Source organism: Rattus norvegicus, chromosome 14 (assembly GCF_036323735.1).
Source record: "Rattus norvegicus strain BN/NHsdMcwi chromosome 14, GRCr8, whole genome shotgun sequence".
Classification (NCBI taxonomy): domain Eukaryota; kingdom Metazoa; phylum Chordata; class Mammalia; order Rodentia; family Muridae; genus Rattus; species Rattus norvegicus.
In genome coordinates, this window is record NC_086032.1 from 51,971,046 (window position 1) to 51,996,217 (window position 25,172).

Here is a 25,172-nt window from a genome sequence, read left to right on the forward strand (position 1 = left end):
TGTTGAACATTTCTTTAGTTGCTTTTTGGCCATTCGATAATCCTCAGCTGAAAATGTTTTGTTTAGCTGTGTACTCCATTTTTTAATAGGCTTATTTGGCTCTCTGGAGTCAAACTTTTTGATTTCTTTGTATATTTTTTATATTAGCACTCTATCAGTTGTAGGTTTGGTAAAGATCTTTTCCCAATTTGTTGGTTGCTGTTTTGTCCTAATGACAGTGTCTTTTGTGTTACAGAAGCTTTGCAGTTTTATGAGTTCCCATTTGTTGATTCTTGATCTTAGAGATTAAGCCATTGGTGTTTTGTTCAGGAAATTTTCCCCAGTGCCTATGTGTTTGAGATTCTTCCCCACTTTATCTTCTATTAGTTTGAGTGTATCTGGTTTGATGTTGAGGTCCTTGATCCACTTGGACATAATCTTTGTACATGATAAGAACGGTTCCATTTGTATTCTTCTACATGCTGATCTCCAGTTGAACCAGAACCATTTGTTGAAAATGTTTTATTTCTTCAATTGGATAGTTTTAGCACCTTTGTCAAAGACCAAGTGACCATAGATGTGTGGGTTCATTTCTGGGTCTCCAATTATGTTCCACTGATCTATCTGCCTGTCTCTGTACTAATACTATACAGTTTTTATGACAATTGCTCTGTAATACTGGTTGAAGTCAGGGATGGTGATTCCCCCAGAAGTTCTTATGTTATTGAGTATAGTTTTCACTATCCTGCGTTTTTGGTTATTCCAATTGAATTTGCAAGTTGCTCTTTCTATCGCTATAAAGAAATGAGTAGGAATTTTCATGGGGATTGCATTGAATCTGTAGATTGCTTTTGGCAAAATGACCATCTTTACCATATTAATCCTGCCAATCCATGAGCATGGGAGGTCTTTTAATCTTCCAAGATCTTCTTCAATTTCTTTCTTCATAGACTTGAAGTTCTTGCCATACAAATCTTTCACTTGCTTGGTTAAAGTCACCCCAAGATATTTTAAATTACTTGGGACTCTTGTGAAGGGTGTCATTTCCTTAATTTCTTTCTCGACCTGTTTATCCTTTGAGTAAAGAAAGGCTACATTTTTTGTGAGTTCATATTATACCCCACTATTTGCTGAAGTTGTTTATCAGGTTAAGTAGTTCTCTCGTGGAACTTTTGGGGTCACTTAATTACACTATCATATCATCTGCAAATAGTTATATTTTGACTTCTTCCCTTCCAATTTTTATCTGTTTGATCTCCTTTCGCAGTCTGATTGCTCCGGGCAGGACTTTGAGTATTATATTGAATAACTAGGGAGAGAGTTAGAAGCCTTGTCCAGTCCCGGAGTTTAGTGGGATTGCTTCAAGTTTTCGCCATTTAGTTAGACCTTAGCTACTGGTTTGCTGTATATTGCTTTTACTATGTTTAGATATGGGCCTTGAGTTCCTGATCTTTCCAGGACTTTTACCCCGAAGGGGTGTTGAATTTTGTCAAATGCTTTCTCAGCATCTAATGAAATGATCATGTGGTTCTTATCATTGAGTTTGCCTCTATAGTGGATTACATTGATGAATTTTCATATATTAAACCATCTCTGCATCCTTCGGATTAAGCAACTTGATCATGGTGGATTATTGTTTTGATATGTTCTTGGATTCAGTCTGCAAGAATTTTATTGAGTATTTTTGAGTCAATATTCAAAAGAGAAATGAGTCTAAAGTTCTCTTTGTTTGTTGGGTCTTTGTGTGGTTTCTGTATAAAAGTAATTGTGGCTTCATAGAAGGAATTTGGTAGTGCTGCATCCATTTCTATTTTGTGGAATAGTTTGGACAGTATTGGTATGAGGTGTTCTCTAAAGGTCTGATAGAATTCTGCACTGAACCCACCTGGACCTGGGCTCTTTTTGGTTGGGAGACTTTTAATGACTGCTTCTATTTCTTTAGAAGTTATGGGGTTCTTTTGGTGGTTATTTGTTCCTGATTAAACTTTGGTACCTGGTATCTGTTTAGAAAATTGTCTATTTCCTGCAGATTTTCCAGTTTTGTTAACTATAGGCTTTTGTAGTAGGATATGATGATATTTTTAATTTCTTCAGATTCTGTTGTTATGTCTCCCTTTCATTTCGTAATTTGGAAACACTCTCTGTGTCCTCTGGTTAGTCTGGCTAAGGTTGTATCTATCTTGTTTATTTTCTCAAAGAACCAGATCATGGTTTTGTTGTTTATTTGTATAGTCCTTTTCACTTCTACTTGGTTGATTTCAGCCCTGAGTTTGATTATTTACTGCCTTCTACTCCTCTTGCGTTTATTCATTTCTTTTTGTTCTAGAGCTTTAAGTGTGCTTTCAAGCTGCTGACATTTGTTCTCTCCTGTTTCTTTTTGCAAACACTCAGATCTATGAGTTTACCTCTTAGTATTGCTTTCATAGTGTCCCATAAGTTTGGGAATGTTGTATCTTCATTTTCATTAAATTCTAAGAAGTCTTTAATTTCATTCTTTATTTCTTCCTTGACCAAGTTGTCATTGAGTAGAGCATTGTTCAACTTCCATGTATACATGGGATTTCTGTTATTGTTGTTGTAATTGAAGACCAGTCTTAGTGCGTGGTGATCTGATCACATGCATAGGATTAGTTGTATCTTCTTGTCTCTGTTGAGGCCTGTTTTGTGAGCAAGTATATGGTCATTTTTGGTCAAGTTTCCATACGGTGCTGAGAAGAAGGTATATCCTTTTGATTTAGGATGGAATGTTCTATAAATATCTGTTAAATCCTTTTGGTTCATAACTTCTGCTAGTTTTTCTATGTCTCTCTTTAATTTCTGTTTCCATGATCTGTCCATTGATGAGAGTTGGGTGTTGAAATCTCCTACTATTATCGTGTGAGGTGCAATGTGTGCTTTGAGCCTTAGTAAGGTTTCTTTTATGAATGTAGGTGCCCTTGCATGTGGAGCCTAGATATTTAGGATTGAGAGTTCTTCTTGGTGGATTTATCCTTTGATGAATTTGAAGTATCCTTCCTTATCTTTTTTAATTACTTTTGGTTGCAAGTCAATTTTGTTTGGTATTAGAATGGCAACTCCAGCTTATTTCTTTCAGCCATCTGCTTGGAAAGTGGTTTTCTAGCAATTTACTCTGAGGTAGTGCCTGTCTTTGTCTCTGAGGTGTGTTTCCTCCTGGGTCCTTTTTATATATCCAGTCTGTTAGTCTTTGTCTTTTTATTAGGGAATTGATTCCGTTGATGTTGAGAGATATTAAGGAATAGTGAGTGTCACTTCCTGTTATTTTTGTTGTTAATGTTGGAATTATGTTTGTCTCTCTTTGGTTTCATTACAAGGAAATTACATTCTTGCTTTCTGTTCAGTGTAGTTTCTCTCCTTGTGTTGGAGTTTTCCATCTATTATCCTTTGTAGGGCTGGATTTGTAGAAAGATATTGTGTAAATATGGTTTTGTCATGGAACATCTATGTTAATTGAGATTCTTGCTTGATACCACAACTTGGGCTGGCATTTATATTCTCTTAGGGTCTCTATGATATCTGTCCAGGATCTTCTGGTTTTCACAGTCTCTGGTGAGAAGTCTGGTGTAATTCTTATAGGTCCACCTTTATATGTCACTTGACATTTTTCCCTTACTGGATTTAATATTCTTCCTTTGTGTTGTGCATTTGGTGTTGTAACTATTATGTGGCAGGAGGAATTTCTCTTCTGGTCCAATCTATTTGGAGTTCTGTAGTCGTCTTGTATGTTTATGGGCATCTCGTTCTTTAGGTTAGGGAATTTTTCTTCTATAATTTTGTTGAATATATTTACTGACCCTTTAATTTGGGAGTCTTCACTTTCTTCTGTACCTATTACCATTAGGTTTGATTTTTTCATTGTGTCCTTGATTTCCTGTATGTTTTTGACTAGGAGCATTTTGCATTTTACATTATCTTTGACAGTTCTGTTGATGTTTTTTATGGTATATTTTGCCCCTGAGATTCTCTCTTCTATCTCTTGTATTATGTTGGTGATGCTTGTATCTACGGCTCCTTGTCTCTTCTTTAGGTTTCTTTTATATCCAGGGTTGTCTCCCTTTGTGCTTTCTTTATTTTTTCTAAATCCATTTTCAATTTGTTCCCCTGTTTGGTTGTGTTTTCCCGTTATTCTTTCAGGGAATTTTGTGTTTCCTCTCTAAGGGCTTCTACTTATTTACTTGTGTTTTCCTGAATTTTTTTAAGGGAGTTCTTTATGACTTTCTTTTTTTTTTTTATTAACTTGAGTATTTCTTATATACATTTCGAGTGTTATTCCCTTTCCCGGTTTCCGGGCAAACATCCCCCTCCCCCCTCCCCTTCCTTATGGGTGTTCCCCTCCCAACCCTCCCCCCATTGCCGCCCTCCCTCCAACAGTCTAGTTCACTGGGGGTTCAGTCTTAGCAGGACCCAGGGCTTCCCCTTCCACTGGTGCTCTTACTAGGATATTCATTGCTACCTATGAGGTCAGAGTCCAGGGTCAGTCCATGTATAGTCTTCTTTATGACTTTCTTAAAGTCCTCCCTTATTATCAAAAATTGTGATTTTAAATCTAAATCTTGCTTTTCTGGTGTGTTTGGATATCCAGTATTTACTTTGTTTGGAGAACTGGGCTCTGATGCTGCCAAGTAGGTTGGTTTCTGTTACTTAGGTTCCTCTAGCCATTGGGTTGTCTCTGGTGTTTGCTTGTCTTGCTGTTTCTGAGAGTGATTTGTCACTGCTGTAGGCCTCTGTGTCAGCACTCCTGTCAAATTCCTGTTTTCTCTCATCCTTTCCTGAGAACAGATGCTCTGATTTCAGGTGTGTTGGTGCTCCTGGAGATTGTCTTCCAGCTCTAGGCATGGGCAGGAATCAAAGGACCCTGGCTCTGATTGCCTGTAGGTCCTGGTAACCAGCAGGTGCAGTTGGCACTATGCGATTTCCTCTTGGGTCTGGACTGTGGGCAGAGGGTAGTCTCCTCTGACTTCTCAGGAGTATACACACTTCTGAGGGTTCAGCTCTCTCCCACATGGAATTTGGGTACAGGGAGCTGTTTGGCTGGTTCAGTTTGGTATTGGGCACAGATCAGAACCTTGGTTACCAGTGGCTGTCTATTCTTATATCCCTGTGTCCAGAGGCACTGGGCAGTTTCCTCTTGGACCAGGGATGTGGGCAGAGGTGTGCCGAGGTGGCAGTCTCTGATGCAGTCTCAGGATGTCTGCACTCCTGGGTGGTCAGTTCTATATTATTATTATTATTATTATTATTATTATTATCATTATTATTATTATTATTTTATTTAATTTTTTATGGTCCAGTCATTGTCAACCTCCTGGTTCAGCCTCTGACTATTCCTCATCCCATTCTTTCTCATTACATCTCAAACAGATGTCCTCAATCCATCAGGGCTCCTCACTCCTTGGATCTTCCAATCTTAAGGAGCTTCTTCTCTCACTGAAGCCAGAACAAACATTCTTATGCTGTATATGTGTCAGGGTCCTCAAGTCAGTTAGTGTATGCTGCCTTGTTGGTGGCTCAGTGTCTGAGAGATCTCAGGAGTCCATGTTAGTTGAGACTGCTGGTCTTCCGATGGGGTTGTCCTCCTCCACAGCTTCTTCCAGCCTTTCCCTAATTATTTATTATCAGAGCCTACCACACCCGTGGCCCATATATATAAATCCACTAAAACTAGATAAGATGGATGAAGCTAAGAAGTACATGCTGACAGGAACCAGATATAGATGTTTCCTGAGAGACACAGCCAGCACATGTCAAACACAGAGGCGAATGCTAGGTGCAAACAACTGAACTAAGAATGAGATCCCCATTGGAAGAATTAGAGAAAGTACTGAAAGAGCTGAAGGGGCTTGCAACCCCATAAGAACAAGAATGCCAACCAACCAGAGCTTCCAGGGACTAAACCACTACCCAAATACTATACATGGACTAACCCCTGGCTCCGACCATATGTAGCAATGAATAGCCTTGTTCAGGCACTAGTGGAAGAGGAAGCCCTTGGACCTGCCAAGGTTGGACGCACCAGTATAGGGGATTTTTGGGGGTGGTTGGGGGAGAACATTTATATAGAAGAGGAGGGGGACGGGTTAGGGGGCTGATGGACAGGAAACTGGGAAAGGGAATAACTTTTAAAATGTAAATAAGAAATACCCAATTTAATAAAACAGAAAAAATTAAAACAAAAATAATTTATCAATATAACATGATTAAAAATAATACTTTTCATAATGATATTCCTAGTTCTTATTTATTCAAATACAAACACATGCAAATATCTTAGAAACGAGCTAGTTCAGATAATAAATTTCAACAGCTATACAGTAACAACTATTCCCTTCAGAACATCTGTTGTTGAAGAGAATTAAGTTACTGTGTCTGTTATTATTTATTCCTTTATTTACTTGTTTTCCACTATCATCAGTATGGATGTGTGACTTCATGTGTGTGCTGGTGCTTGAAAAGACCAGAAAAAGATGTAGCATTCCTTGGAACAGAAGTTACTGGTGGATGAGACAGAAAATGTGGGTGCTCAGAAATGAACATGGGAATTGTGCAAGAATAGAGAGCATTCCTAACTAAAAATACAATCTCTCCAGCTTCATTCCCATCTGTACTACTTAACATAGAGTATTTCCTTTATAAAAATTTAACTGTCTAACAGAATTGGTAAATAAATGACATTTGAGGAATAAATGTCAAGTATGAAGCCAAAAGTCTCAAAAATGTTAACTTACAACTGTATCCCAAATCATGAGAGCTGAGGGGAAACTGCCACTTCTCACATTCCTGGCAAAAGAGGAACTTGCCTAATGCCCTCTGGACATGGGAATGTAGGAGCAGTGAGCAGCAGAAATCTTCTGGTTTCTGCCTGTGCCCAGAAGGGAACTGAACCTACCACACAGCTCCCTGCACCCAAATCCCATGGGGGAGAGAGCTGTACTCTCAGAAGTGCTAAAAATCCTGAGAGCTCCAAGCAACATGCCTAGTGGCTTCAGGTCACACAAACCCTGGAGCAGCTCTCTGTTCCCAGATCTAGCTGAAAAACAAAACAAAACAAAAATAAAAACAAAAATAACAACAAATAAAAGGTCTTCAAAGTGTTGACACACAGGCCTACAGGAGGATCAAGCCACTGTCAGAGGCAGCAAGACAAGCTAAGAACAACCTGATGGTAAGAGGCAAGTGCAGGGATCCAAGTAACAGATCCAAGACAACTTGGCATCATCAGAACCCAGTTCTCCCACAGAAGTAAATACTAGATATCCAAACACACAGGAAAAGCAAGATTGAGACTTAAAATCACATTTTATGATGATGATGTGCTTTAAGAAAGACATAAATAGCTCCATTAAATAAATACAGGACAACACAAGTAAGCAAGTAAACCCTTAAAGAGGAAACATGAAAATCCCTTAAAGAATTACAGGAAAATACAACCAAACAGGTGAAAGAATTGAATAAATCTGCCCAGGATTTAAAAGTGGAAATAGAAACAATAAACAAAGTACAAAGGGAGACAACCCTGGAGATAGAAAACCTAGGGAAGAGATCAGGAGTCATAGATGCAAGCATCACCGACAAAATACAAGAGCTAGAAGACAGAATATTAAGGGCAGAAGATACCACAGAAAATATCAACACAAACATCAAAGATAATGTAAAATTCAAAAAGCTCTTCGCCCAAAACATCTAGGAATTACAGGACACAATGAAAAATCAAACCTAAGGATAATATGTATAGAAGAGATCGAAGACTCCCAAATTAAAGGGCCAGTAAATATCTTCAAAATTTATAGAAGAAAATGTCCCTACGAAATAAAGAGATGCCCACCAACATACAAGAAGCATACAGAACTCCAAATAGATAGGACCAGAAAAGAAGTTCCTCCTGTCATGCAATAGTCAAAATACTGAATGCACAAAACAAAGAAACAATATTAAAAGCAGTAAGGGAAAAATGTCAAGAAACATATAAAGGCAGATCTGTCAGAATTACACCAGACTTCACACCAGAGACTGTGAAAGCCAGACCACCCTGGACAATTGTCACACAAACCCTAAGAGAAAAGAAATGCCAGCCCAAGCTACTATATCCAGCAAAGCTCTCGATGAACATAGATGGAGAAACCAAGATATTCCATGACAAAACCAAATTTACATATCTTTCTACAAATCCAGACATACAAAGGATAAAGATGGAAAACTCCAACACAAGAGCGTACTACACCCTAGAAAAAGCAAAAAAAAGTAATCTCCTTGCTATGAAAACAAAAAGAAGAGAGACATATAAACATGTTCAAGGTAGAACCACCTTGAACACCAAAAATAACTGGAAACAACAGTCCCTATTCCTTAATATCTCTTAACATCAATGGACTCAATTCCACAATGAAAAGGTAGAGACTAACAGACTGGATATGTAAAGAGGACCCAGCATTTTGCTGCATAGAGAAATTACACCTCTGAGACAAAGATAAACACTTCTTCAGAGTAAAAGGCTGGAAAATAACTAAGCAATTGTTCCCAAGAAACATGCTGAGGTAGTCATCCTAATATTGAATAAAATCGACTTTAAACCAAAAGTTATCAAACGAGGTAGGAAAGAGTACTTCATATTCATCAAAGGAAAAATCCACCAGTTGAACTCTCAATCCTAAATTGTCGCGCCCACTTCAGTCGGCAAGGAAGACGCAACACGGTCGGATTCTTCTCAACAGCCTTTATTGCAGGACCACCTCTTTGCTGATAAGGGGACCTCGAGCAGCAAAAGCGCTCACCTTATATACACACCAGGCTGTGGCTATGCTAATTGTCCTTCAGGATTTGGCGGAGCACGAATCACCCCACTATCACCCCTGCTACTTGTCCTCCAGGGATTGGCGGAGCATGAATCGCCCCATTAGCATGGTACCTCCCAGGCCAGATTTACGCCAAGTGCAAACCCGCGCATGCGCAGTACTGTTGTTCACCACAGGAGGGCACCGCATCACTTCATTATCCTACAGCTGCCCAGCAAGGGGACAAGCGTGGGCATGCGCGATAAGTTGTTTACATCCAGACGGGGCTGGATGTCTGCGCCATCTTTGTTTTACCGCGCCGCTCCCTACATCTGCCCCTTTTTTGTTTAATAAAATGGCTGGTCTAGATCTGGGTTTCACGTCAATCTTGTCATTGCTCTTGTCTTATGTCCTTCCTGATGATGATTCGGCCTTACCCATCGTTGGGTTACCCTATCGTCTCCAGGTCCCGTGTCTTAGGTTGGTCCAAGCTTGAGGAAAGTTGCCTGTCTCTGGATACAATGACTCCACATTACAGTGACGAAAATGATCTAGGGTGACCTCTTAATCTTTTAAAGAGGCCAGCCATATGTTGGGAGAAGCACCATTTTCAATGGCGATCATAGCCTGGTAAACAACCACTTTGTGTATGGCATGTTGTCTTTTTAAACGGCCAATAAGCCAGAGACATACTCTGCATCCCAGGAGGACAATAGCTCCCCAGGCAAACATGCCAGCCCACTCCTTAAAAAAGAAGAAAGCATTGGTGATCCATGAGGTAAAATCTTCAACTGTTATGGGGTCCAACCTAGTGTTGTTAAGGACAGCAATCTGCATCAGCAAGTGTCTTGAAAGTTGCTCTGCTTTCATGGACCAGTTTCCTTTCAGATAATTCGAGTTTTCTTTGCTCTGTTGAGAATACTGAAAAAATTAGCTTGCAAAGGAGTAATGCATAAACCTCTAAGGGAGGAAACGCAGGACAGCTGCGTCATATGATACAGTGCTTTAATTTGTTCTTGAACTAAATCTATCCTTTGATTAGCTAATAAAAGGCCAGATGCCAAATGGGTATTAAATTCTTCTTGTATCTCTAGCGCGACTGCAGTTCTTTCTACAATCTGATTGACAGTCTCAGCTGTCTGCACTTGTTTAGTCATGGTTATTGTGGCTGTAGTAGCTGCAGCAGCAGACAGCACACTAGCTGAAATTATAGCTGCCATAATTCCAAAATCTCTTCTGGCTCTTAGCAAATTAAGAATAGGAAAGCTATCTGGGTTTGCCTCCACTGGGATTGGCACAAAGAGGGAATCTTAACCATCACTGTGGTGTCGTTGGTGCCATCCCAGCATTCAGCTAAATAGCAGACTACATCAGAGCTATTACAATTTAAAACACCCTTGCTTACATTAGTGCTTATCAGAAAGAAAAAGGGTGATCTAACACATACTGAAGTACTAGTGGCAGTATCATTTGCCAAGAGGTTATTATATTGAATATTGATCAACCTCGTATCATTTTTTTTTCTGGTAGCTGAAACACTATACAGTGTGAAGTTCTCACCCATCAACCTAGAAAAGGGGGTCAGGGATGTATATGACCCTTGCTCATTGGACAGCACCCATTGAAACTGGCAATAGCCCACAGGGTGAGCGAATCAACCTGTATTGCCATTCCCAGTAGTAATAGTAGGGTTCGCAGTCTCATCTTCAGGAAGAGCAGAAGGCATTATTAGAGTCAAACACTCAGGTACCCCAATTGGATTTTCTTGATCCTACGGAAAAACACAAACAGCTCCCCTAGATCTCGAAATCACGGGATGTGGGCCACGCCATTCATCAGTTAAGACAGCCTTCCACTTTACTTCTGTATTAGTTATAGGTGTAGTAGCAGCATGGCGATCTGTGGCAGAGCGGCCATGAGCATCCAAAATTAAGAAATTTAGAGTAAAAAATAGCTAAAGAAAGTTGTTCTTTTGGTGTTTGGCCGCTGGCAATTCCATCTTTTTGTTTTTGTATAAGCTTTTTTAAGGTACGATGTGCTCTTTCCACAATTCCTTGACCTTGGGGATTGTATGGTAATCCTGTAGTATGACTGACCTGCATTGTCTGGCAAAATGCCTGCAGGCCCGTTGTCTGTCTTGAGACTATCAGGCTTTCCCCAAGCCGCCCATGCCTCTAACCAATGACTAATGGCATTACAAGCCTTTTCACCAGTCACCAGAGTGGCATGTATAATACCGGAACAGGTATCAATGGAAACATGAGCATATTTTTAATCTCCAAATTGAGATATGTGTGTGACATCCTTCTGCCAAAGTTTTAGTGGGATCAGACTAGAGGGTTAATCCCCACATGAGAAGGGTGGTGAAATTGAACACAAATTCTGGCAATGTAACACCACATCACAGGCTGTAGCTCTAGAAATTTTAAATTTTTGTTGAAGAGTAAAGGCAGGAACATGAAACTTTTGATGAAATTCTCTAGCGAAATCAATCGGAGCAGCATGAAAAATAAACTCTCTACAAGTCCTAGCATCCAACAGGGCGTTATTACTGGTCATGGGACCAGGCAAATTAGTATGGTCTCGAATATGTTGTATGAAAAAAATTATTTTTTCTGGCCCAAATCAAATTTGTAATTCTAAAAGAATTTGACAATTCGACTGAATTGGCCCTGTAATTTCAAGTGAGCACACCGCATGAACTACATAATCAGAGTCAGAAATTAAATTAAAAGAATCATGAAATCTAATAAAAACTTCCAATACAATTTTACATTCTGTAATTTGTGGGGTGCCTGGACTGTATTGAATTAATACTGGTTCTTGAGAATCAACTATATAGGCACCTACACCTGTTTTGGAGCCATCTGTATAAATATCTAATGCTCCAGACAAAGGCTCTGCGGCAGTGACCTTAGGAAAAATCATTGGATGTTCAGTAAAAAATTGTAGCAGAGGATCCTTAGGATAATGACTGTCAAACTCTCCAGCAAAACCACAGCGTAATATGGCCCAATCATCTCTCAAGGCACACAATGTTTCCATCTGAGCTGTAGTATATGGTATAATAATTTTCTTAGGTAAAATATCAAAATGCTGAATGTAAGATTTAACGCCTAACACAGCAAGCTGTGCAACAGCAGAAGGGTAATATTCAAGGGTCTTCTTAAGAGAAATATGGGGATAAATCCAAAGAAGCAGACCTTGTTGTCAAAACACTGCTGTAGGCTGACAAAAAGTTCTTAGTATACACAAAAGGAAATCCTCCTTTTTCTTGTACCTTCTTAGTATTGTCTTTTTTAGTCTTTCTTCTACTTTCCTCATGGATAATCGTGCTTCCTTGGTAAAAGCACAGGGTGAAGTAAGCTAAGAATCCCCTTTCAGGATCTCAGGATTTCAGGATTTGCAGTGGTTGCAAATGTACATTGGGCATTTTAATATAGGGTTGAATCTAATTTATGCTTCCTAGTAATTTTTGAAAGTCATTTAATGTTTTTAAATGATCTTTCCATAATTCAATTTTCTGAAGGGAAATACTATGAGGAGTGATTTTAGTTCCTAGATAGTCCCTCATTTGGCCCATTTGAACCTTTTCAGGTGCTATGAACAATTGATTGTTTTCAAGCACCTTAACCACTTTTGCATAGGCCGCTCCTAGGGTGCCACAATCTTTAGCAGAGAGCAAAATATAACCTTAGCCAGATTGGGTGGGGGCATTTTCCAGCCCCTCAGAGAACTACCCTTGGAGCCTGGCGGTAGACCTGGGTGTTAGATTTCAAGTGGCTGACAAAAGAATTGTAACCAGTTCACCTGGGACTTTCAGGACCTCAGGAGCAGCCCTTTATAAAACTGCCTCAGTGGGCTAAAGGCCCATGGAAAAGAAAACATTAATCTTGACCTTGGCCACAGCCTCCAGTTGTAGTAAGCTGAAGAGCTGGTGCTAAGACTTTCTCCTCTTATCATCCTAGAGTAAAGCCTGTTCTATCTGGCGAAACAAAGTTCCTCGCAGTCTCCTGTAGACTCTTTCTGAAATTACTTTAGGGGCTCCCCTGTCCCCAAACCTGGGTCATTTTGACCATAGGGGCAGGAACTGGCTGCTGAGGGGATAGGATCAAAGGCACTCTCCATGTCAATGATGACCAACGGGAAAGGTAACTTAATGTTGGAGATCAACTCCTCTCTTGGAATAAGGCCAGCAGATAAGGTAGGCTCCCTTAAAGAACTTCTCTTAATGAATGCTCTCCTTTTGTGAGCAAGTGTTGAAGGTCTGGCCACTAAAGGCAGCAAATGGAATTCTTTTTTTTTTTTTTTTTTCTGACCCTGATCTTTGAGGGATGGATAAATTCCTTTCTTGTTCTTGTTTTCCTTAGAGTCCTCCCCCGCCTCACTCTCAGCCTTTTTAGATCATTCCTCCTGTAGCATTTCTAACACAGCCTGTCCCTTTTTTATAGCCTGTTGACAACATTTCTGATCTTCTAGACAGCTACACACTAAGCACCATACCGGCCGAACCCCCGCCTTTAAGGTTCCTTGCTCCCAAGCAAAATCCAAATCCTTCCCCACCTTTTCCCAGCTGCCCATTGTGAGATTCCCAGAAACAGCGAACCAAGGTGCAATGGCATCGCACTCACTAAGAAATCTCTCTATGGTGCTTCTTTTCATCCTAAGCCTTTGTCTTTCAAACAGCTCTTGAAGAGCCAGAAAAATTGGATGTGACTGAGAAGTCCCCATGGTCGCTACCGGGGCTCCCCCCTACTGTGTGGGCCATGAACACAAGCACAGATAAAACACTATGTTTCAAAAAATAACGTTGGCTATCAACCAACACACCACCACTAGAGCAGGGTCCATAAAATTAAATTTCCTACTCACTACACTTGCTCCGTACCCGGAGGCCTTATCATCGCTGACTACCGCAGATTTGTATTGTTCCACGTTACCTGGGGAACTTTTATTTATGAGCGGTTTTACGAGCAGGGTGGGCTGGCGTGTTTCTTTACACATGACTTTGTAGCCTGGTACTTGTTGGCTATTCCCAGCAAATGCACTCCTGTCCCAGACGGTGGCAATTGAAAAGAAAACAAATCGACCACACAAAGAAGTAAAGAAACAAAATTACAAGTCCTATCCACAAAGGATCAATTGGAAACAACATCGCTGTAGACCACAGACCCTTTAGCCTCTAAACCAAGGCTTTCATCGTCTCTGCTTAGCTCCAGAGAAATTTATAGTCCCTTACCCTGGAACTTTCCAACGTCGCCGTCCTGGAACTGAAGAGTTCTGAATCCTCGAGGATGTCCTATGATATCCGTAGGGGCCACCAGTTGTCGTGCCTACCTCGGTCAGCAAGGAAGACGCAACACAGTCGGATCATTACGGAATTGCCCAATTAGCATGGTACTGCCCAGGCCAGATTTACGACAGGTGCAAACCTGTGCATGCGCAGTACTGTTGTTCACCACAGGAGGACGCTGGATCACCTCATTATCCTACAGCCACCCTGGCAAGGGGACAAGCCTGGGCATGCTTGATAAGTTGTTTACATCCAGACGGGGCTGGATGTCTGCACCATCTTTGTTTTACTGCGCCGCTCCCTACACTAAATATCTATGCTCCAAATGCAAGGGCACCTATATTGCTAAAAGAAACATGACTAATGCTCAAAGCACACATTGTACCTCACACAATAATAGTAGGAGATTTCAACACCCCACTCTCATCAATGGGCAGATCATGGAAACAGAAACTAAACAGAAACAAAAAGAAACTTACATAATTTATGAACTAAATGGATTTAACAGATATTTATAGAACATTTCATCCTAAAATAAAAGGATATAACTTCTTCTCAGCACCTCATGATACCTTCTCCAAAATTGATGATATACTTGGGTACAAAACAGGCTCAACAGTTACAAGAAGATTGAAATAATCCCGTGCATCTTATCAGATAACCACAGACTAAGGCTGGTCTTCAATACCATCAAAAACGACAGAAAGCCCTCATATACATGGCAGTTGAACACAGCTCTACTCAATAAATAGAAAGAAGAAATAAGGAAAGTAATTAAGGACTTTTTAGAATTTAATCTCAATGAAATCACAACATACAAATTATGGGGCACAATAAAAACAGTGCTAAGAGGAACATTCATAGCTCTGAGTGCCTCCAAAAGAAATTGGAGAGAGCATACATAAATAGCTTGACAGCACATCTAAAAGCTCTAGAACAAAGAGGAGCAAATATTTGCAAGAGGAGTAGAAGGCAGGAAATTATCAAACATAATCTTGAAATCAAAGAAGTAATACAAAAAGGACTATACAAAGAATCAACCAAAACAGGAACTGGTTCTTTGAGAAAATAAACAAGATAGATAAACCCTTAGCCAGAATAACCAGAGGGCACAGAGAGTGTATCCAAATTAACAAAATCAGACATGAAAAAGGAGACATAACAACAGAATATGAGGAAATTCAAAAAATCAACAGATCCTACTACAAAAGCCTATATTCAACAAAACTGGAAACCCTGGAGAAAATGGACAATTTTTCGAGAAAAATACCAGGTTTCAGAGTTAAATCAGGATCAGATAGACCATCTCAACCATCATGTCTAAAGAAATAGAAGCAGTTATTAAAGTCCCCCCAACTGAAAAGAGCCCAGGACCAGATGGGTTTAGTCCAGAATTCATCAGGCCTTCATAGAAGGCTTCCTACCAATACTGTCCAAACTATTTCACAAAATAGAAACAGAAGGAGTACAACCCAATTCGTTCTGTGAAGCTGCAATTATGCTTATCCATATACCACACAAAGACCCTACAAAGAATGAGAATTTCCAATCAAGCCAAAAATTAAGAATTTTTAAGATAATTAAGAATAATTAAGATATTAAGAATATCAAGCCAAAAATATTCGATAAAATTCTTGCAAACCAAATCCAAGAAGATATCAAAATGATCAACCATCGTGATCAATTAGTCTTGATCCCAGGAATAGAGGGATGGTTCAAAATATGTAGAAAATCATCAATGTATACCACTACATAAACAAAGTCGAAGGAAAAAATACATAATCATTTCATTAGATGCTGAGAAAGCATTTGACAAATTTCAACACCCCTTCCTCATAAAAATCTTGGAAAGATCAGGAATTCATGGCCCATATCTAAACCTAGTAAAAGCAATATATAGCAAACTAGTAGTCAACATTAAGGGAAATGGGAGAGTAACTTGAAGCAATCCCAATAAAATTAGAGACTAGAACAGGCTGTCAACTCTCTCCATACATGTTTAATATACTACTTGCAGTCCCAGTCAGAGCAATCAGACAACAAAAAAGGAGGTCAAAGTAATACAAACTGGAAAGAAATAAATCATAATATCACTATTTGAAGATGATATGATAGTGTACATAAGTGATGCCAAAAGTTCCATCAAAGAACTACTAAACTGATAAACAACTTCAGCAAAGTGTCTGGGTATAAAATTAACTCAAACAAATCAGTAGCTTTCCTATACTCTCAAAGGATAAACAGACTCAGAAAGAAATCAGAGAAATGACACCTTTCACAATAGTAACAAATAACATAAAATATTTTGGTGTGACTTTAACCAAGCAAGTGAAAGATTTGTAATACATGAACTTCAAGTCTCTAAAGAAAGATATTGAAGATCTCTGAAGATGAAAGACCTTCCATGCTCATAGATTGGCAAGATTAATATAGTAAAAATGGCCATTTTGCCAAAAGAATCTGCAGATTCAATGCAATCCCCATCAAAATTCCATCTCAATTCTTCTTAGAGTTAGAAAGCACAATTCACAAAAATCATTTGGATTAGCAAAAAATCCAGGAGAGCGAAAACGATAAAAGAACTTCAACGGGGAATCACCATCACTGACTTCAAACAGTATTACAGAGCAATAGCGATAAAAACAGTATGATATTGGTACAGAGACAGGCAGGTATATTAGTGTAATAGAATGGAAGACCCAGAAATACACATGAGGTCACTTGATCCTTTACAAAGGAGCTAAAACTATCAAGTGGAAAAAATAAAGTATTTTCAACAAATGGTGTTGGTTCAAGTGGAGGACCGCATGTAGAAGAATGCAAATTGATCCATTCTTATTACCCTGTATAAAGCTCAAGTCCTAGTGGATCAAGGACCTCCACATCAAACCAGATGCACTCAAACTAATAGAAGAAAAAGAGGGGACGAGTCTCGAACACATGGGCACTGGAGGAAATTTCCTGAACAAAACACCAATGGCTTATTTTCTAAGATCAAGAATCAAAAAATATGACCTCATAAAATTGCAAAACTTCTGTGAGACAAAGGACACTGTCATTAGGACAAAATGACAAGCAATAGATTGAGAAATTTTACCAACCCTACACCTGACAGACTGCTAATATCCAAAATATACAAAGAACTCACGGTGTTAGACTCCAGGGAGCCAAATAATCCTATTAAAAAGGGGGTACAGAGCTAAACAAAGGACTCTCACCTATATCCCTATATAGAAAATAAAAACAGGACAGATTTAGAAGCATCCTGATTTTTTTCTATCAGAGAAAGGTTTTATATAACACATATCTACAGTTAGTTTGGTAGGAGCTGTAAAATATGTTTTGAGTTTTGTTTTCTAGAAATTAAAGTTAAGCAAGCCATAAAATTCTAGAGAAAGCAAAGACTATTCAGTAAGAAAGCCTACAACTTAATATACTCTGACTGGTCTCAGCTCCTTTTCAGTAGTTGGATATAATTAGGTCATTTATATGTGTGTTCCAGCTGCTCTTGGTGGCAATTTTCTCCTTTCATATATTAAATTTTCATCTTTCACAAGTGTCTTATTTCTGCCTCATATCCATTTCAGTATACAACGAAATGCTTTTAAAACAGCAAAAATTATGCTAATTCTCCATTCTTTTTTATTTTTATTTTTATTGTTTTTTTTATTTTTATTTCAAATAGTATTCCCTTTCCTGGTTTCCCAGCCATAAGCACCCTCTCTTATCCTCTTTCCCCTTTTTCTTTTTTTTTTCTTTTTTTTTTTTATTAACTTGAGTATTTCTTATATACATTTCGAGTGTTATTCCCTTTCCCGGTTTCCGGGCAAACATCCCCCTCCCCCCTCACCTTCCTTATGGGTGTTCCCCTCCCAACCCTCCCCCCATTGCCGCCTTCCCCCCAACAGTCTAGTTCACTGGGGGTTCAGTCTTAGCAGGACCCAGGGCTTCCCCTTCCACTGGTGCTCTTACTAGGATATTCATTGCTACCTATGAGGTCAGAGTCCAGGGTCAGTCCATATATAGTCTTTAGGTAGTGGCTTAGTCCCTGGAAGCTCTGGTTGCTTGGCATTGTTGTACATATGGGGTCTCGAGCACCTTCAAGCTCTTCCAGTTCTTTCTCTGATTCCTTCAACGGGGGTCCTATTCTCAGTTCAGTGGTTTGCTGCTGGCATTCGCCTCTGTGTTTGCTGTATTCTGGCTGTGTCTCTCAGGAGCGATCTACATCCGGCTCCTGTCAGTCTGCACTTCTTTGCTTCATCCATCTTGTCTAATTGGGTGGCTGTATATGTATGGGCCACATGTGGGGCAGGCTCTGAATGGGTGTTCCTTCAGTCTCTGTTTTAATCTTTGCCTCTCCCTTCCCTGCCAAGGGTATTCTTTTTCCTCATTTAAAGAAGGAGTGAAGCATTCACATTTTGATCATCCATCTTGAGTTTCGTTTGTTCTAAGGATCTAGGGTAATTCAAGCATTTGGGCTAATAGCCACTTATCAATGAGTGCATACCATGTATGTCTTTCTGTGATTGGGTTAGCTCACTCAATATGATATTTTCTATAAGTGTTCCCACTCTCCAACCATCCTCCCTTCCTGCCACCCCCAGCCCCTGGACATTTCCCTATCCTGGGGGTCTAGCCTTGCCAGAACCAAGGACTTCTCCTGTCATTAGTGCACAACAAGGCCATCCTCTGTTATATATGCAGCTGGAGTCACAGTCTGTCCATGTTTCATAAGTCTTTGGGTAGTGATTTAGTCCCTGGAAACTCTGGGGGGTCTGGTTGGTTGGTGTTGTTGTTCTTAGGGGGGTTCACTCCCCTTCAGTTCCTTCATTCCTTTCTCCTATTCCTTCCATTCCTGTTCTCAGTTCAATGGCTTGCTAGTAGCATTTGCCTCTGTATTTGACATGTTCTGGCTGTGCCTCTCAGGATACAGCTATATTTTATCCTCTACATATTTTAATTGCGTACTTGAAATCTCAAATGTGAAAGACTTGGTGATTTATTTTTTCAATTATACTTCTCTCCTCCTCTTCCTCCTCCTCCTCCTCCTTCTCTCTCTCTCTTTCTCTTGTGTGTGTGTGTGTGTGTGTGTGTGTGTGTATGTGTGTGTGTGTGTGTGTGTGTGTGTGTGTGTGTGTGCACATTCATTTGTGACAGTGCATGTGAACAGGTTACAAAACAATTTTTAGGCTTAAGTCTGTACTTCCACTGTGTGGGTCTCAGTGATTACACTTAGGTTGTCAAGGCTTAGTTACAACTCCTTTTACCCATTGAGCTGACTTGATGGCTTGATGGGCTGGTATTTTTAAAAGATTAATTATTGTTATTCCATAAACTAATGTATAATAAATACATAAAATGACAATAATACTTTTCAGTTTCTAAATGTTCAAAATTATATGATTTAATTTTATTCTGAAACGGTCTATTTCAGCAAGAAGCAATGTTAAGATACAAGTGATTGTTGGAGAAAGAAGAGAAAAATTATATTGCTAGAATACAGAGATGGGTGTAAAGAAGTGTTTTCCTTCTTGTGTTTATTCATGGATCATGCCATGAACTCTGAAGTGACTCATTGTATTTTGAGTCCAGCAACAAGACTATTCATGGTTTGATATTTTCAGTAAATTATCTTATCTGATGAGTTTGACATTCTCAGTTAAAATGAAATACATAAATATAATTCATTCTAATGAGACTGGTGAGAATAGTGCTAATGCAGTAATTGTTTTCTATATATGGGAAAGCATACTACTGAGACCCTTCAAAGACAGATAGATACCAAAGATAGAACACATCTGTTTCAACCAAAGGAAGAGCAAGGGAGACAAAATTTAAGTTTACTCCATTTCATAAGTTTTAAATCCAAATTATACAGTTAAGTAATATTATACAACTATGAAACATGCATATTAAGTTTTAAAGCTGTAGTTATTATGTAACAATTTTCTCTGAACTAAACATTTTTTTCAGGAAGAAGACAAAAGATACATTTGAATTAGGAACTACATAACTCACAAATTTTAGAGTATATCTGGAGCTAAATGATCCACAGGACACCCCTTGCCAAGTTTACACAAAAACAAACACACTATCTAACTAATGATCACATCAAAATAAAGCAAAATTTCTGGAGTGAGAGGCCTTGCAGGGCCAAGTTAAATTAGGAAATTCTTACGTGACCTATCAAATTGCCTCAAAGCTCTGTGGTGAACTTGAGAGTTGCAGCAAATGTCAATCATCATTCAATAACAATATACAGATGATAGATGTGCCTTTGATTGATGTTTGGCCCTGTAATTAGCTCTTTACTTGTACCTCTGTCATTATTTCTAGTACATTCATTGGCTATCATTTTGACTTGGCGAGAAACTGTTTCATTACTTCATTGTTTCTCAACCTTCCTAACGTTATGACCTTTTGACCCAGTTCTTCATGTTTTGATGACCATCATGGATAAAATTGTTTTCATTGTTACTTTATAAACTGTAATTTTCTATAGTTATCAGTCATAAAATAATATCTGATATGTAACTATTGTGAAAGGGGTTCAAGCTGAAAGGTGAGAAGCATTTTATTGGTTTGTTATCACTTCTCTGTTTAGGCTTCAAATACGCTTGCTTGTGGCTCCCTACAACACAGAAAGCCTACTATAAAACAATAGATCTTTTATATAAGTTCTTTTTAACTGGATATTTTATTTATTTACATTTCAAATGTTATCACTTTTCCTGGTATCCCTTCGTGAAAATCTCCATCCCTTCCCTCTTGCCTCTCCCAACATGAATGTGCCCCACCCACCGAGCAGCCCACACCCTTAAGCCTTCTTCCCTTGACATCCCCCTACCCTAGGGCACGGAGCCTTTATATGGCCATTGATGCCCAACGAGGCACATTTTTTGCTACATATGGGGCTGGTGCCATGGATTGCTCCATGTGTACTCTTTGGTTGGTGGTTTAGTCCCTGGGAGTACTGGGGTGTCTGGTTTGTTGATACTATTGTTGATCCTATGGGGTTGCAACCCCCTCAGTTACATCAGTCCTTTCTCTAACTCCTCCATTGGGGACCCCGTTCTCAGTCAAATATTGGGCTGTGAACATCTGTCTCTGTATTTGTCTGGATCTGGCAGAGCCTCTCAGGAGACAGCTATATCAGTCTTTTCTTGGTATGTACCTCTTGGCATCCGTAATAGTGACTGTGTTTGCTGACTGCATGTGGGATGCATTCCCATGTGGGGCAGTCTCTGGATGGCCTTTCCTTCAGTCTCTGATCCACACTTTCTCTCAGTATTTCCTCCTGCGAATATTTTTCCCCCTAATAAGAAGTACTGAAGCATTCACACTTTATCTTTTCTTTCTTTCTTTCTTTCTTTCTTTCTTTCTTTCTTTCTTCCTTTCTTTTTTTTTTTTTTTGAGCTTCATGCTGCCTATAAATTTTATCTTGGGGATTCTAAAAATTTGGTCTAATATCTATTTATCAGTCAGTATACACCATGTGTGTTCTTTTGTGATTGGGTTATCTCACTCAGGATGATATCTTTTGCTTCTATCCATTTGCCTAAGAATTTCATGAAGTCATAGTTTTTAATATCTGAGTAGTACTCCATTATGTAAATGTACCACATTTCTGAATCCATTCCTCTGTTGAAGGAAATCAGGGTTCTTTCCAGCTTCTGGCTATTATAAATAAGGCTGCTATTAACATAGTGGAATATGTGTCCTTGTTATATGTTGGAGCACCTTTGGGTATATGCCCAGGAGTAGTATAGCTAGGTGCACAGATAGTACTATGTCCAACTTTCTGAGGAAACTCCAGACTGATTTCCAGAGTGGTTGTACCAGCTTGCAATCCCACCAAAAATGGAGGAGTGTTCCTCTTTCTCCACATCCATGCCAGCATCTCTTGTCACCTGAGCTTTTGATCTTAGCCATTCTGACTGGTGAGGTGGAATTTTAGGGTTCTTATTTGCATTTCCCTGATAAATAAGGGTGTTGAACCTTTCTTTAGGTGCTTCTCAGCTATTCAGTGTTCTCCAGTTGAGAATTCTTTGTTTAGCACTGTACTTAATGTTCTAATAGAGTTATTTGATTCTCTGATTCTAACTTTTTAAATTCTTTGTATATATTGGATATTAGTCAAATATTGGATGTATGATTGTTTAAGATATTTTGCAAATTTATTAGTCGACATTTTGTCCTGTTAACAGTGTCCTTTGCTTTACAGAAAGTTTGCAATTTTATGAGGTGTTCCATTTGTCGATTCTTGTTCTTAGGGCATAAGCCATTGTTACTCTTTTCAAGGATTTTTTTCCCAGTGCCCGTGTGTTTGAGGCACTTGTCCTTTTTCTTTTCTATTAGTTTCAGTGTGTGTGGTTTTATGTGGCGGTCCTTGATCCACTTGGACTTGAGCTTTGTACAAGGTGATAAGAAAGGATCAATTTGTATTCTTCTACATGCTGACCTCCAGTTGAAACCTCACTATTTGTTGAAAATGCTGTATTTTTTCCACTGGATCATTTTAGTTGCTTTGATAAAGATCAAGTGACGACAGGTGTGTGGGTACATTTCTGAGTCTTCAATTCTATTCCACTGATCAACTTGCCTGTCTCTGTACCAATATCATACAGTTTTTCTTACTATTGTTCTGTAATACACTTTAGTTACAGAACAATAGTAGTTCTGGAATGTTCATTCCTTCAATAGTCTTTTTCTGTTGTTGAGAATAGTTTTTGCTATCCTGGGCTTTTTCTTATTCCAAATGAATTTGCAAATTGCTCTTTCTAACTATAGGAAGAATTGAGTTGGAATTTTGAGGGGGATTTCATTGAATCTGTAGATTGCTTTTGGCAAAATGGCCATTTCTGATAAATTAATCCTGCCAATCCATGAGCATGGGAGATTCTTCCATCTTCTGAGATTGTCTTCAATTTCTATCTTCAGAGATTAGAAGTTTCTATAATGCAGATCTTTCACTTGCATGGTTAGAGTCACACTGTGGTATTTTATATTATTTGTGACTATTGTAAAGGGTGTCATTTCCTTAATTTCTTTCTCAGACTATTTATCTTTTGAATAGGGGAAGGCTGCTGATTTGTTTAAATGAATTTTATATCCTGTCACTTTGCTGACATCATTTATCAGGGTTAGTAGTTCTCTGGTGGAACTTTTGGGGTCACTTAAGTATACTATCATATCATCTGCAAATAGTGACACTTTGACATCTTCCTTTCCAACCTGTATTCATTTGACCTCCTTTTGTTGTCTGATTGCTCTGGCTAGAACTTTGAGTAGTATATTGAATAAATACGGAGAGAGTGGGCAACATTTTCTAGTTCCTGACTTTACTGAGATTGCTTCAAGTATCTCTCCATTTAGTTGAGTATTGGCTTGCTGTACATTGCTTTTACTATATTTAGGTATGGTCCTTGAATTCCTGATATTTCCAAGATTTTTATCATGAAGTGCTGTTGAATTTTGTCAAATGCTTTCTCAGCATCTAATGAGATGATCATGTGGTTTTTATCTTTGAGTTTGTTTATATAGTGGATTGTAGTGATAGATTTATGTATATTGAACTATTCTTCTATCCCTGGGATGAAACCTACTTGATCATGATAGATGATCATTTTGATGTGTTCTTATATTCTGTTTGGGAGAGTTTTATTGGGTATTTTTGCATTGGGATTCTGTTTGGGAGAATTCTATTGGGTAAGTTTGCATTGAAATTCATAAGGGAAATTGGTCTGAAGTTCTCTTTCATTTTTGGGTCTTTGTGATTTAAGTATAACCTTAACTGTGGTTTCATTGAAAAAAATTAGGTAGTGTTCTCTCTGCTTCTATTTTGTTGAATAATTTGAAGAGTATTGGTATTAGGTCTTTGATGGTCTGATAGAAATCTGCACAAAACCCACCTGGTCCTGGCATATTTTGGCTGGGAGACTTTTAATGACTGCTTGTATTTCTTTTGGGGTTATGGGACTATTTGGACAGTTCTAAAAGAAAGAAAGTTTTATTTAGAGATTTGAGATAGATAGCACCTAAGGAGATAAAAATTGTTTGGATTTTTTCACAACAAATATATGAATTTCCTGTTAATTGTTGTTAATTTTATAGTGATCAACAGATTTTTCATCTTCATTATTCAGATTATGCCATAGAAAGTTTATTTTCACAGCATACATGAGGAGAATGACAGGAGAATTTATTCTGGATTAGCTAAAGAGTATAGCAAAATTATTTAATTGGGAAGTAACAAGGACATGATGATGGACATGACTTGAATGGACAAAGAGTTGAATTTCCCCTTTTATATAAACAAGGTTTCTCTATATCTTTAAATGTAAGCATACTATTCTTGTGCTGACTGTGGAAGCTTGATTGAAATGAGCAGACATAAATAAGCAAACGTCATCAAGCAAACAGCAGCAGCAACAACAAAACCATTGTCATCTTTTCATGAATCTCATTTGAGCATATCCAGTATTTCTTGAAATTATATAGACTACAATGTGTTTATTCTTTTAAGTTTTCTTTATACTGAAATAGACCTTTGTATGCATGAAAATATGTATGGTTATCTACTACATAAAAACAATTATGATTCATAATCTCATGTTAAATTATTTATTTAAAATCAAGGGAAAGATGAGTCAAGGATACCACAAAAACATAGCCCACATTATAAACAGATTGCAACTCAAGTGGGCTCACAGAAATCTAGGCACCTGTGTGTCTGGCCTAGTCCCTCTGCATATATATTATGGTTGTATAGCCATGCTTTCTTGAGTGGGGGTTCCAAACAGTGGGAACAAGAGCAATGTCTACTTACCTTTGACTTACCTTTGGGAGTCCTTTCCTGCTACTGGGCTCCCTTGGCTAGTCTTGATGTTAGACTATGTGCCTGGTCTTATTGTACTTTTTTATACTGTATTTTGTTGATGTCCCTGGAAGGCCTGCTCTTCTCTGATATTAGATGAAGCATGATAGATTCAGTTGTAGCAAGAGGTAGGGGAGTAGAGACTTGGGAGAGAGGAGGGAGAGGAAACTGCAGTTACAGAATAATATATGAGAGAAGAATATAAAAGGAAGAAAACAATAAAATCTCATAATAAAAT